The sequence below is a fragment of the Lampetra fluviatilis genome, chromosome 21 (assembly GCF_964198595.1).
Source record: "Lampetra fluviatilis chromosome 21, kcLamFluv1.1, whole genome shotgun sequence".
NCBI classification, from domain to species: Eukaryota; Metazoa; Chordata; class Hyperoartia; order Petromyzontiformes; family Petromyzontidae; genus Lampetra; species Lampetra fluviatilis.
This window is the reverse complement of record NC_136295.1, coordinates 10,619,112-10,632,884: the sequence shown is the minus strand read 5'-3', so window position 1 is coordinate 10,632,884 and position 13,773 is coordinate 10,619,112.

Here is a 13,773-nt window from a genome sequence, read left to right as displayed (position 1 = left end):
GCACTTGCCCCTCAAGTCTGCTAAGGCTATACGGGGGATCTTTGTCTTGTGTGTGTGTGCTGTTCGTCAGTGTACGGACGTCCGTTCGTGCTTTTCGTGGCACATTGGGAGAAGAGTTGACTCTTGCGCCACGCCAGCCTGCGCGCGTGCCAGTTGGCGGCTGTGTATTTTTGGCGGAGAGTGTGTGGGGAGACGGAGCCTCACCCCCCCTCCAACTTCGTGTTGTCAGTCTCTGTCTCTCTCTCTCTAATAATACAACTACTAATGGTAATCGTAACCACTGTTACAAACGATCCGTGCATCGCGTTTTCCTGGCTGGCTGCTGACCGGGCTCCCCTCCAACACCCCGCACAAATCAGCGGCTGCGGGCCCTGTTGCCACCGCGGCTGGCTCGTGGGTAAACTCGGCTGAACTGGGATCCTTCACTTGATGCAGCAGTCGGGCTGTGACGGTTCCACCTGAAGACGGAAGCTTGTGTTGCCTCCGAAACGTCGTGATTTTTATTTGATTTTTATTTTACTTTTATTAATTTAAATTTTTTACCTACGTGACTGTACCGAAAAAAACCTAAGAATAGAAATCTGGGATCCTTCCACATAAAACAAAATGCGCATTGAGTTGAAGCGGCGGAAGAAGCCCCGAAGATCAATAACAACAACAATAACAACAACAACAATAGACTGCTTACAGCAAAGAGGTGTAAGTAGTTTTTATGCGGAACCGCTAACGAGTTTCATTTGAAAGATCACAAAGACGTTATTTTCCCCATCTTCGGAATATCTCCCCAATCCGGTCCTTTCTCTCTGCCTCGGATGCAGAAAAGCTGGCCCATGCCTTCATCTCATCTCGCATTAGCCGATTGTAATGTCTTAACTCCCTGGCGTAGCTTAGAAGGTACTGATCAATTTGCACCATGTTCAGAATGCGGCTGCTTGGGTGTTAACCAGAACGACTTCTTCACTAGCTTCCAGTTTCACGTAGAATACAGTTTTAAAATCCTATTGCTAACTTACAAAGCAGCGAACCATCTTGCCCCAGCCTACATCGTTGACATGTTGAACCCCCATGTGTCCCCTTAAGGTCCCTAAGATTTGGGCACGATGCAGATCTTCACTCTGAATTGCCAGGGCGAGGCTTCGGTCTATGGGTGACCGAATTTTTTTCCCACGTGTAACCAACCCCCAGGCTATGGAACGCACTTCCGCGGGATATCAGGGATAGCTCTGAGTCTGTGGCGCATTTTTTAAAATGTGCCTTAAAACCTATTGATACGTTTACGCTTATTACAATTTTATTCCATTTAGTAAATTATTCTTAGGGGGCGTCCATAAATGACGTCACGCGATTTTGGACGATTTTTGCCCCCCCCCCTCGTCACATGGCGTCACAAAAAGTCAGACCCCTCCTCAAATATGACGTCACAAAGCTCTGCCCCCGCCCCCCCCCCAAATATATAAAACATGCTTCAAATCGCTTTAAACTGTTGTCATTGTAGTGCGTATTTAATGTGGCGCTGCACTCTGACGTTGTCTGAGAAAACATTTATCAAAAAGTCTATTTAATTAAGTAGAACGTGTTGTCTACATTTATTTAAAGTTGCGCATTTTGATGTGACGTCACATTTCTCAAACCCCCCTCCCCCCTCGTCACACATCGTCACAAATGTCTAACCCCCCCCCCCCCCCCAGGTGCGTGACGTCATTTATGGACGACCCCTTAAAATATATTTATGTTATTTTTATGCGGAGTGTCTGCTGCTTCTGCTGTGTCATGCACAGCGCTTTGAAATCCTTGATGAAAAGCCGCTAATATAAATGTGATTATTTTTTTATTTAAAATTTCAAATTGCTCAAAGTTTATATCCAAGTGGTTGCCCCTATTAAATGCCATTATTTCGCCAGCTCATCCTGTCGACCCTGAAAAAATCTATGTAAAATAAAAACCCCGACCATACATTATTATTGTTATTATTTTGACATTGTATTATTACATTAAACGGCAGGCTTATCGTGCTAGCGCCCATAGGCGAGCATGGCTAGAAGAGTGTGGACATGGCAGCTGTCTCTCTTTAAACTTGATTCCTGTTCTCGCTCTCTGTGTCTCTGTGTGTGTCTCTCTCTGCATGTGTGTCTGTCTGTGTGTCTGTGTTGTGTGTCTCTCTCTGTGTGTCTCTGTGTGTTCTCTGTCTGCTTGTGTGTCTGTGTTGTGTGTCTCTCTCTATGTGTCTCTGTGTGTTCTCTCTCTGCTTGTGTGTCTGTCTGTGTTGTGTGTGTCTCTCTGTGTGTCTCTGTGTGAGTCTCTCTCTGCATGTGTGTCTGTGTTGTGTCTCTCTCTGTGTGTCTCTGTGTGTTCTCTTTCTGCTTGTGTGTCTGTCTCTGTGTCTTTGTTATGTATCTCTCTGTGTTTTCTCTGTGTGTTCTCTCTCTGCTTGTGTGTCTGTCTGTGTGTGTCTCCGTGTCTGTGTTTTGTCTCTCTCTCAAATTTAGCAATCTTTGGAAGAACGTTAATCAACCAGGTAGGGTGTTGACTGCTGTGTTCGCCGATTCTCTGTGTTGTATTGCATTATTTTTCTAAGTTTACTATGTTTGCTTTTCTCATTCATTCTTACCTGATGATGGTTGCTTGTGTTGCAATCGAAACGTCGTATTCTATTATTAATTGATTTTATTTTCTCCTCTCTTTAGTTTCCTTTGCGAAGCACAACCGGTTTTTTTAAGAGCCATGATGATAATGATGATAATAATTATATAGTACTTTGTTTGCAGTTATTCACCAAACGGCCGAGAATTCCACGATGTTTATATTTTCACCAAGTCCCTGCCGCTATTTGTGATGACGCAGTGCGAGTGCGTGCCACGACCTCTCTCTGTGTGTGTTTGTTTTGACTTTCTGTCTCTATGTTGAACTTCTTTCGCACCATATGTAGCCAACCGTCCGAATCTGAGGTACGGCGGGAAGGACCGCAAACTAAACGGAAAAAAAAACCTAACTTCTAAAGAAATTAGTTTTCAATCGAGATTTAAAAGTGCAGAATAGCTCCCGAGTGGCTTCCTAATATCAGAAGGAAGAGCGCGTTCCAGACGTCCGCGGAAGCAGCGCATCTGAAAGTGTGCGACGCGGTGACCGCCGCCTGTGTTCGATGGCTCGTCAAAAACGACCACCACCACCACCGCCACCACCACCGCCACCACCACCACCACCACCGCCACCGCCACCGCCACCGCCACCACCACCACCACCGCCACCACCACCACCACCACCGCCGCCGCCGCCACCACCACCACCACCGCCGCCGCCACCACCACAGCTGTGTATTACGTGGAGAGTGGTGGCGCAGTCAAAGGCTATAGGGGGGGGGAGAAGGGGATCTTGTCTTTGTAGTGCAGCGTTCAGTGCGCTACGGGCCAGGCATCCACGAGCTCGACTCCCGCTCATGGTCAATAGCAGGTGACGGTTATTTAAACCGGTCCTGGGCCTCCCCTAGGTCGACTCGGCCTCAAATGAGTATACCTTGTGCAATGTGTAAAAGCATCGCCCCTTGGGAGACAAAGGCGGCTGGGTGTGGTTGCTGGCCACCCCCTCCCGCTCACTGCCGTGTCCCGGTGCCGGCCTTCACAATCGGTGCCACTCGCTAACAGCACTTGCCCCAATCGTCGGTTAAGGCTATACACGTGTGGGGGGGGGAGCTTTGTCTTTTGTGTCTCTCTCTTACTCCCGGGCGCCTGGCATGCCGTGACTTGTCCCCATGAGTGTCAGCTGTGCGTGCGAGCGAGAGAGCGAGCGAGAGAGAGAGAGAGAGCCCCTTCCAAAATTAGGGTGTTTTAGATCCTACCGTGCATTCTCATTCATAATCAAACAGCCGTTCCCGAACCGGCAATTTAATTTTAAATCCACTCATCGACCATTACGCACGGGAACCTTCCCGCCTGCCTCTCGCGGCATCTGTGCGCGCGTCGAACTCCTTGCGCGCGCACGTGGCCAAGCGTGCTGGTCGCAGGCGGAGGCACCGATTGGGACGCTCCGGAAATTTAAGACGCGCTCCAAACGTGTGTGACCCGGGTGTCAGTAGAGTTACGAAAATCGCGCGCACACACCGGATTATAAGACGTTGCACAGATGACTGGTGATTTTAAAAGACGGGGGTTGGGGCGGAGGGGTCTTATAATCCGGTGAGAGTGATAAGCCTCACCTTACCATATTAATAAAAAGTGTGCCGTACTTGGCCCTTCCCCTCTTCAACCATTATATATACGGAGTGGTAGCTCTTGTAATCTCTCATTTACTTGATACAGCTGTCGTGGCTGTGACGGTTCCACCTGAAGACGGAAGCTTGTGTTGCCTCCGAAACGTCGTGATTTTTATTTTATTTTACTTTTATTAATTTAATTTTTTTACCTACGTGATTTTACCGAAAAAAACTAAGAATATGAATCCTTGCAGTCACGAAAGCTTCAAATCTAGGATAAACATCAAGTTGGAGTTGGGGGGGGGGAGGGCAAGCGGCGTGACTCTGGATGTTACGATGTCGCTCGCCGCTGGTGTTTGCCGTGGTCGGAAATGGAACTCTGATGTCCGTGTCCCGAGCTGCAATGCAAACAACCACTGCGCCACCACTCCGCCACCCAATTAGACACGACTGAGCGCGCGAATAGGTTAAGAGAGACCTACGTGCTATGAAGAAGGGCCATTGACCGAAACGTCGCCCGTTATACATGTTCTCCTTTTAAAGGCAGTGGGATTGACGCGTGTGTGTGTGTGTATACGGTAGTGTAGCGGTGGGGAGCGGTAGTGTAGCGGTTAGCGCGCTGCGCTATGAACCCGGCGACCCGAGTTCGATTCCCGCTCACGGCCAACATCAGTGGCGATTATTTGAACCGGTCTTGGGCCTCCCCTACGTCGACTCAGCCTCAACTGAGTACCTGGTGCGCTGTGTAAACATCGCCACTGGGGAGACAAAGGCGGTCGGGCGTGGTGCTGGCCACCCACCCCCTTGTGTACCGTGCCGGCCTTCATAGGTGCTGCTCGCTAACAGCACTTGCCCCTACAGTCTGTTAAGGCTATACGGAGGATCTTTATCTTTGTAGCTGGTTGCTGCGCTACGATCCCGGCAACCCGGGTTCGATTCCCGCGCACGGTCGAACCACCAGTGACGATTCATGCCGGCCGGTCCTGGGCCTCCCCTCGGTCGACTCTGCCCAAAGTGAGTACTGTACCTGAGTGCGGCGTGTTAACATCGCCAGGCAGGCAAAGGCGGCCGGGCGTGGTGCTCGCAAAGAGCACTTGCCCCAACCGAGCGTTGAAGGCTATACGGGGGATCTTTGCCTTTGTATATGCCGTGGTTTTGCGCTGCGCGCTGTGTATCTAGAAAGTAAATGGACCGAGTTCGATTCCCAGCCGCGGTTAACGTCAGTAGCGAGTGATTTTTTTTATTTTCTTTCTATCCCAACCGGTCCTGCCCCCCCCCCAACCCCTCTTTCTTCTTTCTCCGTTACCCCCCCCCACGCTCACCGACTGACCAGCGCGGTGAAGTATGGTCACGCAGCTTGCGTGGGCCCAACACGGTCGTGGGGAAGTAGCGTCAGTAGTCATCCAGTAGTGTTATTCTTTGGTTCTTTCGGTAAAGTCACGTATGAAGATAAAATGATAAATTAAATAATAGCATACTACGACGTTTCGATTGCAACACAATCAATCATCATCAGGTATAAAAGAAATAGCAACAAAAATCTAACCAGAAAACTATAGACAGACATACAAGCAGACAGACATCACAAAGACACACAGAGAGAGAGAAAGAACCAAAGAATAATTCCTGCAGTCACGAAAGCTCCGAAATTGAGATCCAGTAATGTATTTGCGACGGAGAGCCGTGGTGTTGTTTTGTTTGTTTGATGCAAGGCCGTAGCCATGGTGTCAACATTGGGGGGGACCAAATCTTCCAGGGGTCTGGGGGTCCCCTCCCCCCCCCCCAGAAAAAAAATCTAAATTTGAAAACGAATTTCCTGCCTAAAATATTTTAAAAATGTACTAACATATGGGATGGACTTTTAATTAATTTTTTACAATAATGTCTAATAGTATATTGTATTACATTGCTCTGTTTTTCTTTTTTACCTCTTCTTGTTTCATTGTATGTAATGGCAGAGATTAAGGATTAATAAAGTACAACCATAACCACAATCACATAAACATGAATCTATTTTATAGCAATATATTGGGGGGGGGGGATATTTTGAGCATATTTTAATATGGGGGGGGGGGGGGGGTATATATTATAATTACACACCTTGGTTTGATGCGCCCCGTGACTGACGTGCGGCTATAGCGGGGCCCGCCAGGGGGAGGTGGTGGTGGATTGAGTTCCGTAGTTTTGAGTTTACAGCGCCACCCACAGACGCGCGTCCGACTCTCCGGCAAGTTCACCGGCTCCCTTGACGTTTGTTACGTGGTCGGGGTATATGGGGTGAGGGTCGTCAAACTTTTCAAAGAAGAAGAAGGGATTTTTTTGTTGCGTGTCTTTCGAACAAAATAGTTACCTGCGCGTGTGATGCAGATGACGGAACACGCGCTCTGATTTAAAATAAACAATCACGGGACCTTCCTTGCTAGGATCAAAATAGAAGAATATGTTATACTGGTAGGAACCGCCAGGTTACACCAGCCCACAGGGGATTATTGTGTCCGTCCGTCGTGCAGGGAGGGGCTGGGTGGGGAGGGAGGGAGGGACTGGGTGGGGAGGGTGGGGAGGGGTTGGGTGGGGAGGGTGGGGCTGGGTGGGTTGTGGGGCTGGGTGGGGAGGGGCTGGTCACCTCGTAGTGCCCTTATAAAACTCAACGTTTAACCTACTCACGCCGGCTTGTGCCCGCCCTCACAGTCGGCCCTATTTGCGGAATACACCGCGCCGCCGTTGACCCTGACCATTGACCGAGCAACCCAACGTTCCTACCAGCTCCCTCCGCAGGGGAATGTGTTTTCCCTTTCTGGCAATAAAACAAAGTCGTGTAAAACGTATTCTTATACTTTGATACCGACAAGGGAGGTCCCGTGATGTAGCTGCTCACCCCGAGCTCTCAATGTCCTTGATAGTGGCATTGCCCTTGTGTTCTTCGCCTCTTGGCGTCCTCTGGTCTAACGCCGTTTGAGACGAGGCTCTAAAGAAAGCTGTCTCTGGTGTGGACCAATCAGTTTCAAAGACAATGCATCATGTATTACCAGAGCATGTGTTTTATTGTTTGCACGCTCACCACAAAGCACGTGTGGTTAATGCCGACATGATTCCTTGCAAAATAATTCAGTTTGGTGTTTTAACATGTGAACCCCCTTGTCGCATCTACTACTGCTGTGAAGAAGGCCCATTGCCCGAAACGTCGTCTCTCTAAATAAGATGGCAACCGCTACCGTGTTCAAGTGGCAGTTGTGCCATTGACGCATCTGTGCATGGCCCGCGTTGTTCACCGGCGAGTCTCTCGCTGTGCCATCGCCTTGTGGCCGCTAGGGGGCGATGCAGGACCACGTTGCCACGTGACGATCATGGTCGTGAACGACGGCACCACGAGGCGCGTCTCCTCCTGGTGGACTTCACGGTGGTTCCTCCTCCCCACCCCCCCGGCAACACCACCACCCAGCTGCGGGATTATCCTCGTAGCACGAGCAGCTACACGTGTAGTAGCTACTACACATGTAGCAGCTACATGTGCAGTAGCACGTGTAGTAGCTACTACACATGTAGCAGCTACATGTGCAGTAGCACGTGTAGTAGCTACTACACATGTAACAGCTACATGTGTAGTAGTTACACGTGTAGTAGCTACTACACGTGTAGCAGCTACATGTGTAGTAGCTACTACACGTGTAGTAGCTAGTAGCTACTTCTAGTAGTAGTAGCTACAACACGTGTAGTAGTAGTAACTACTACACGTGTAGTAGCTACTACACGTGTAGTAGCTACTACACGTGTAGTAGCTACTACACGTGTAGCAGCTACATGTGTAGTAGCTACTACACGTGTAGCAGCTACACATGTAGCAGCTACATGTGTAGTAGCACGTGTAGAAGCTACTACACATGTAGCAGCTACATGTGTAGTAGCTACTACACGTGTAGCAGCTACATGTGTAGTAGCACGTGTAGTAGCTACTACACATGTAGCAGCTACACGTGTAGTAGCTACTACACGTGTAGCAGCTACATGTGTAGTAGCACGTGTAGTAGCTACTACACATGTAGCAGCTACATGTGTAGTAGCACGTGTAGTAGCTACTACACATGTAGCAGCTACATGTGTAGTAGCACGTGTAGTAGCTACTACACATGTAGCAGCTACATGTGTAGTAGCACGTGTAGTAGCTACTACACGTGTAGTAGCTACTACACGTGTAGTAGTAGTAACTACTACACGTGTAGCAGCTACACATGTAGCAGCTAAACATGTAGCAGATACATATGTAGTCGTTACGGACCCCGCACTTTCAAGGGCCCCGCGCTAAATGCTTTCAAGCTATCAATTCCGGTTCAGTGATTCTGCACTTGCTCTATTACTGTAGTACTATACCGCCTTCAACTTTTACGAACGACTGGGTGTTAAAGGTTAGCGATTTGTCGTATTATCTGGCTGTATAGCAAATGAACAAATACAATTACTTTACTGTGCAAGTAAAACATTTGTGCTTTAATATTTACTTTTTTAGGCCTCCTTGATAACATATGCTACAGGCCCCGCACTAGATGAATCCTACACCACCTCCACTCCCTACCATCCACCCATCCCCGTATTGAGTCCGCATGGTCCAGAGCGGTGTTCTTCATTGCAAGGCCACCAGGGGTCACTGATGGCCTTCAGTGCGGCCCCCTAATGTGCGGCCTTCGACAATGCCCAGCGTGTGACCCCCCACCCCACATCCTCGTCATCGGGCTGCTGTCAAACGCCCGATGGTGTCAAATGTGTGGCGGCCTCTTCACACACCGACGTGATGATGTCTTATCGGGGCAAGTGCCCCCCTCTGAAAATGAGTGAAGAACACTGAGCACTTCCCTCTTGAGCAGAAGCCTGGTACAGAGGGAAGTGGTTCGCTGTTGCTACTACTACTGTTACTACTACTGCTGTTACTACTGCCATGGTTGCGGCTGCTGCTACTACTGTTACTACTGCTGCTGCTACTACTGCTACTACTGCTGCCGCTACTACTACTGCTGTTACTACTGCGGCTGCTGCTGCTATTACTGCTACTACTGCTGTTACTACTGCTGCTACTGTTGCTGCTACTTCTACTGTTGCAACTGCTGTTGCTTCTACTGTTGTTACTGCTGCTACTGCTGCTGTTGCTGCTAATGCTTCTCGGTTGATACGAGTCGATCAATATTCACTCGCAGTAGGATGAGAGCTCGATTCAAAAAGTCAGGATTGTTTTTTTTGCCAAGGGGAGATCCGTGCTACAAAGGACATTTTGTATCGTAGGTCTTGGTCAATCCACTGCTGAATGAAGGCCAACAATGTATAACCAGACCTGTCGTCTCCTTCATACTATCTGCACCTCCGCATAAACACACACACGCAGGCACCGTGCCTTCTGTGAGAGCGCGTGATTTCTACAGCGTCTGTCTGAATTGCAATCAGAGATTTCGGACCCTCGCCCGGTTGAGAGAAGTTTAGACCAGCAAAGGGAGGTTATGGGGGTCCGTAACCAAAATAACACGAAGAGACAATGTTTTTTTGTCTTTCGCCTTCTGTATATTTATGGAAGGAAAAAAAACCGAACAACACCCCTCGATATTTCAAGAGCCGCACTGGCGCGCGTGGCGACCACGGAAGACGGTGGTGGTTAAATTTTAAAAAATAAAAAAAACTTAAAGGTCACGAAGCGGCTCCTCTTTTTAGTTTTTAAAGAGCCGCACGCTGCTCCCGGAGCCGCAGGCTGTCGGTCGACCGGCTGGCCGGGGGTGGGGGACCCCCCCCCCCCTTTGACTGTATGAGCCATCGAGTGAAACTCTCCCCCACCACCACCCCCCTTTCGCAAGAGCGACCTGGCGATGCGCAGGAGTGAGATGGATTTTAATTTTTGTTGGCATCGCAGGGTCTCTAGCGGTAGTGCAACGGCGTTTGGGGGGGGGGTGGGTGTTGGGGGAGGGGGGCATCAATCCAGCAGTGGATACATCTTGACGGTTTGCCTCTCAAGCTTGATGATGGATTTAACGAGAGAGTAAATCCATGAAAGTAATCCGTCGTAAGTTGGCGCGAGGGTTGGTGGTATCGCTCGCGCCAGCGAACAATCCGAAAACTTTTTTCGTGGTTTTAAAAGTGCGAGACTCCAACTGCGAATTCTCCCACCCTCGTTTTTGTTTCTAAACGCGAAGAACGGGGAGAGCGAGAGAAATTGTTGGGTAAAACTAAAAAAAACTAAAATAAAAAATAAAACACTGCAGGCGCCCGGTCGGATTCTTGGATCCACCTGTGCGGAGCTGTTGCAGCTCTCCATGTGCTGGTGGGGGGTTTTTTTTTTCTCACCGGGGCTTTTGGGCTTTCCTCTTCCCCCCACGAGAGGCAATTATCGTTGGAATTTGGCCAAAACCAAAGGGGGGGGGGTGGATCCTTCTGGAACAAACAAACACATTTGGGGACCTAAAGTTTTCAAAGTTAAAATGCACCGTTATTATTATTATTACCATTTTAAGAGGTGCATAAACCACAACGAGGCAATGTCACCACCTGCGTGTGTGCTCAATGATTAATAATGTTCAGTTCTGTGTTTTTCTCTCTCTAATATATTGCTTTGAAGGCCCTCCATCCCCCCCTTACGTCTTGTAGGTTATATGGATGGGGGGTGTTTGGGGGGGGATTGTTTGACCATACTTCACCATATTTCACCATAATTCACCATACTTCACCACGCTTGTCGATGCCCGTTTGTTACGATTTTTAAAAATATTTTAGCCCCCCCCCCCACCTTCACTGGAAGTTTGGAACAAATCAGCACCTCGGTATAAGGGACTCGTCGCTGATGATTGCTTTGTTATCGCAAGCGCCCCGCATATATGATTTATGGCCTCGCTGTTTAATTTTTACGATTCGATATGAACGCATGCATTATTGATACTGTATAAGAGAGGAGAGATATAAAGGATTTGCAATTTCTCCCAAAGGCGCACGCACGCCGCCACTGGAGCGGAGGTGCAGCGGGCTATCGCGCTCCGAACCCAAGTTCGATTCCCACTCACGGCCAATACCAGGTGGCGATTATTTAAACCGGTCCTGGGGCTCCCGTTAGGTCGACTCGGCCTCAAATATTAGAATATGCCTGGGAAGACAAAGGCGGCCGTACGCGGTGCTGGCCACCCACCCCCCCTCGTGTGCCGTGATCGCCTTCGTAAGTGCTCGCTAACAGCACTTGCCCCACCATTGGAACCTCATTTGCCAGTAACAAAATGTGATAATTGGTTTTTTACCCTTTAATCTGGCAACAAAACTGACACCTTTTTTTTTTACAAGGAGTCATGTTTGCATTTACCACAATACCTGCAGTCGGAATGCAAGAACAAAACATAACTCTGATAATGTATGCACTGTCCTTGAAATTGATTGGTCCACACCCAAGACAGCTTTCTTTAGACCTATGAAGGCCGGAATGGTACACGAAGGGGTGGGTGGCCAGCATCACGCCCGACCGCCTTTGTCTCCCTGGTGGCGATGTTTACACACTGCACCAGGTACTCATTTTAGGCTGAGTCGACCTAGGGGAGGCCCGGGACCGGTTCAGATAATCGTCACTGTGGTGTTGGCCGTGAGCGGGAATCGAACTCGGGTCGCCAGGTTCATAGCGCAGCGCGCTAACCACTACACCACCGCTCCACACACCTCACCCCCCCCCCCAACACACACACACACATGCGGCCATTATGACGACTGCACAAGGCTTCCGCTTTATCACTCCGCGGGAGGGTTGTGAGCCGCATGATTGACGGGTGTCTTGTCGCAGCGTGTGCCGACCCCTTTCGAGCGCGATTAAAACCGCTCGGAGATGAATATCCTGGCCAAATTAGTTTCCACTTAGCCACCCATTCACACGCAAATTGATTTTGGACGACGCGCGTGTGAGTGTGTGCGCGCGCGTGTGAGTGTGTGGGCGCGCGTGTGTGTGCGCGTGTGTGTGTGTGCGCGCGTGTGTGTGTGTACGTGTGTGTGTGTGTACGTGTGTGTGTGTGCGCGTGTGGGGAGCGATAGTGTAGCGGTTAGCGCGCTGCGCTATGTACCCGGCGACATGGGTTCGATTCTCGCTCACGGCCAACACCAGTGACGATTATCTGAACCGGTCCCGGGCCTCCCCTAGGTCGACTCAGCCTCAAATGAGTACCTGGTGCGGTGTGTAAACATCGTCACCAGGGAGACAAAGGCGGTCGGGCGTGGTGCTGGCCACCCACCCCCTCGTGTACCGTTCCGGCCTTCATAGGTGCTCGCTAACAGCACTTGCCCCTACAGTCTGTTAAGGCTATATGGGGGATCTTTGTATCTTTGTGTGCGCGTGTGTGTGCGATAGGGTAGCGGCATGCACCCTGTGGGTGTGCGTGGGGAAGGGGCGATTCGCTCACCACAACCAACCCGTCACATTTGTACAAAGACAAAGATCACCCGTATAGCCTCTAACAGACTGTTGGGGCAAAACCTGTTAGCGAACACCCAAATGAAGGTCCGGCACGGCACGGCACGCGAGTGTGTGGGATGGCCAGAACCACGCCCGGACGCCTTTGTCTCCCCAGTGACGATGTTCACACACACGCACCAGGGAGACCCAGGATCGGTTCGGATAATCGTCACCGGTGGTGTTGGTGGCCGCGAACAGGAATCGAACTCGGGTCGCCGGATTTTTGTTGTAGTGTTACCGCTCCCGACACACTCCATGCACACACGAGCACACACATTACAGGCAGTCATCATCATCATCGCCGTAGGATTATTCCGAAGAGGTTTTTTTTAAAATCGTTGTCACTGGCGTTCGTAATTTATTGTCGCCCATTCATCATCGGTCAATAATAATTCGACCCTTTTATTAATTTACCCTACCCATCGTCGTCATTTACGAATTAATTCTTACATTGATCACCATCGTTACAATATATTATTCGTTCGTCTTAATTATTAATAAACAATCAGTCCACTCTTCACCAAAAAAAGAAAAAATCGTCGACAATGAATTGATTATCGAGATCATGTGATAATTCATTACGTATTAACCATCGGCACCCAGAGTTGTCACGCGACCCTCCACGCTCCATTCGGCATTCGTCCACTGGCCATTGCCAGAATCATCGCCACCCAAATAATCCAATACACGAACGATCTCGTCAATGGACCGATGAATGAATGCGTGAACTATTAACGCGGCCGTCATCATCATCATCGTGGTTGTCTTTATTTTGACAACGCGACCTGCTAAAAAAAACCACCCCCCTTCCATTAACAAAGGCTGTTCTACTCTCCGCCTCTGAGCGGATTACAGCACTAAAGTGTTGCACCCTGCCGAGGTCTGACGAGCCACATGAAGCCTCTCGTCCCCACGTGGCCCTTATCAGCACCACAGCAGCAGCAGCCGCCACCGCCTCCCGCACGCTACAATTAAAATTCATTACAACCGCACGGAGGACAGATATCCACCCCCCCGTGTAGCCCTTTAACATCCTGTTGGAGGGGGAAGCAAGTGCTGTTAATCTTCTTGGTTCTTTCGGTAAAGTCACGTAGAAGGAAAATAATAAAATAATAAAAATAAAACATAATAAAATAATTCT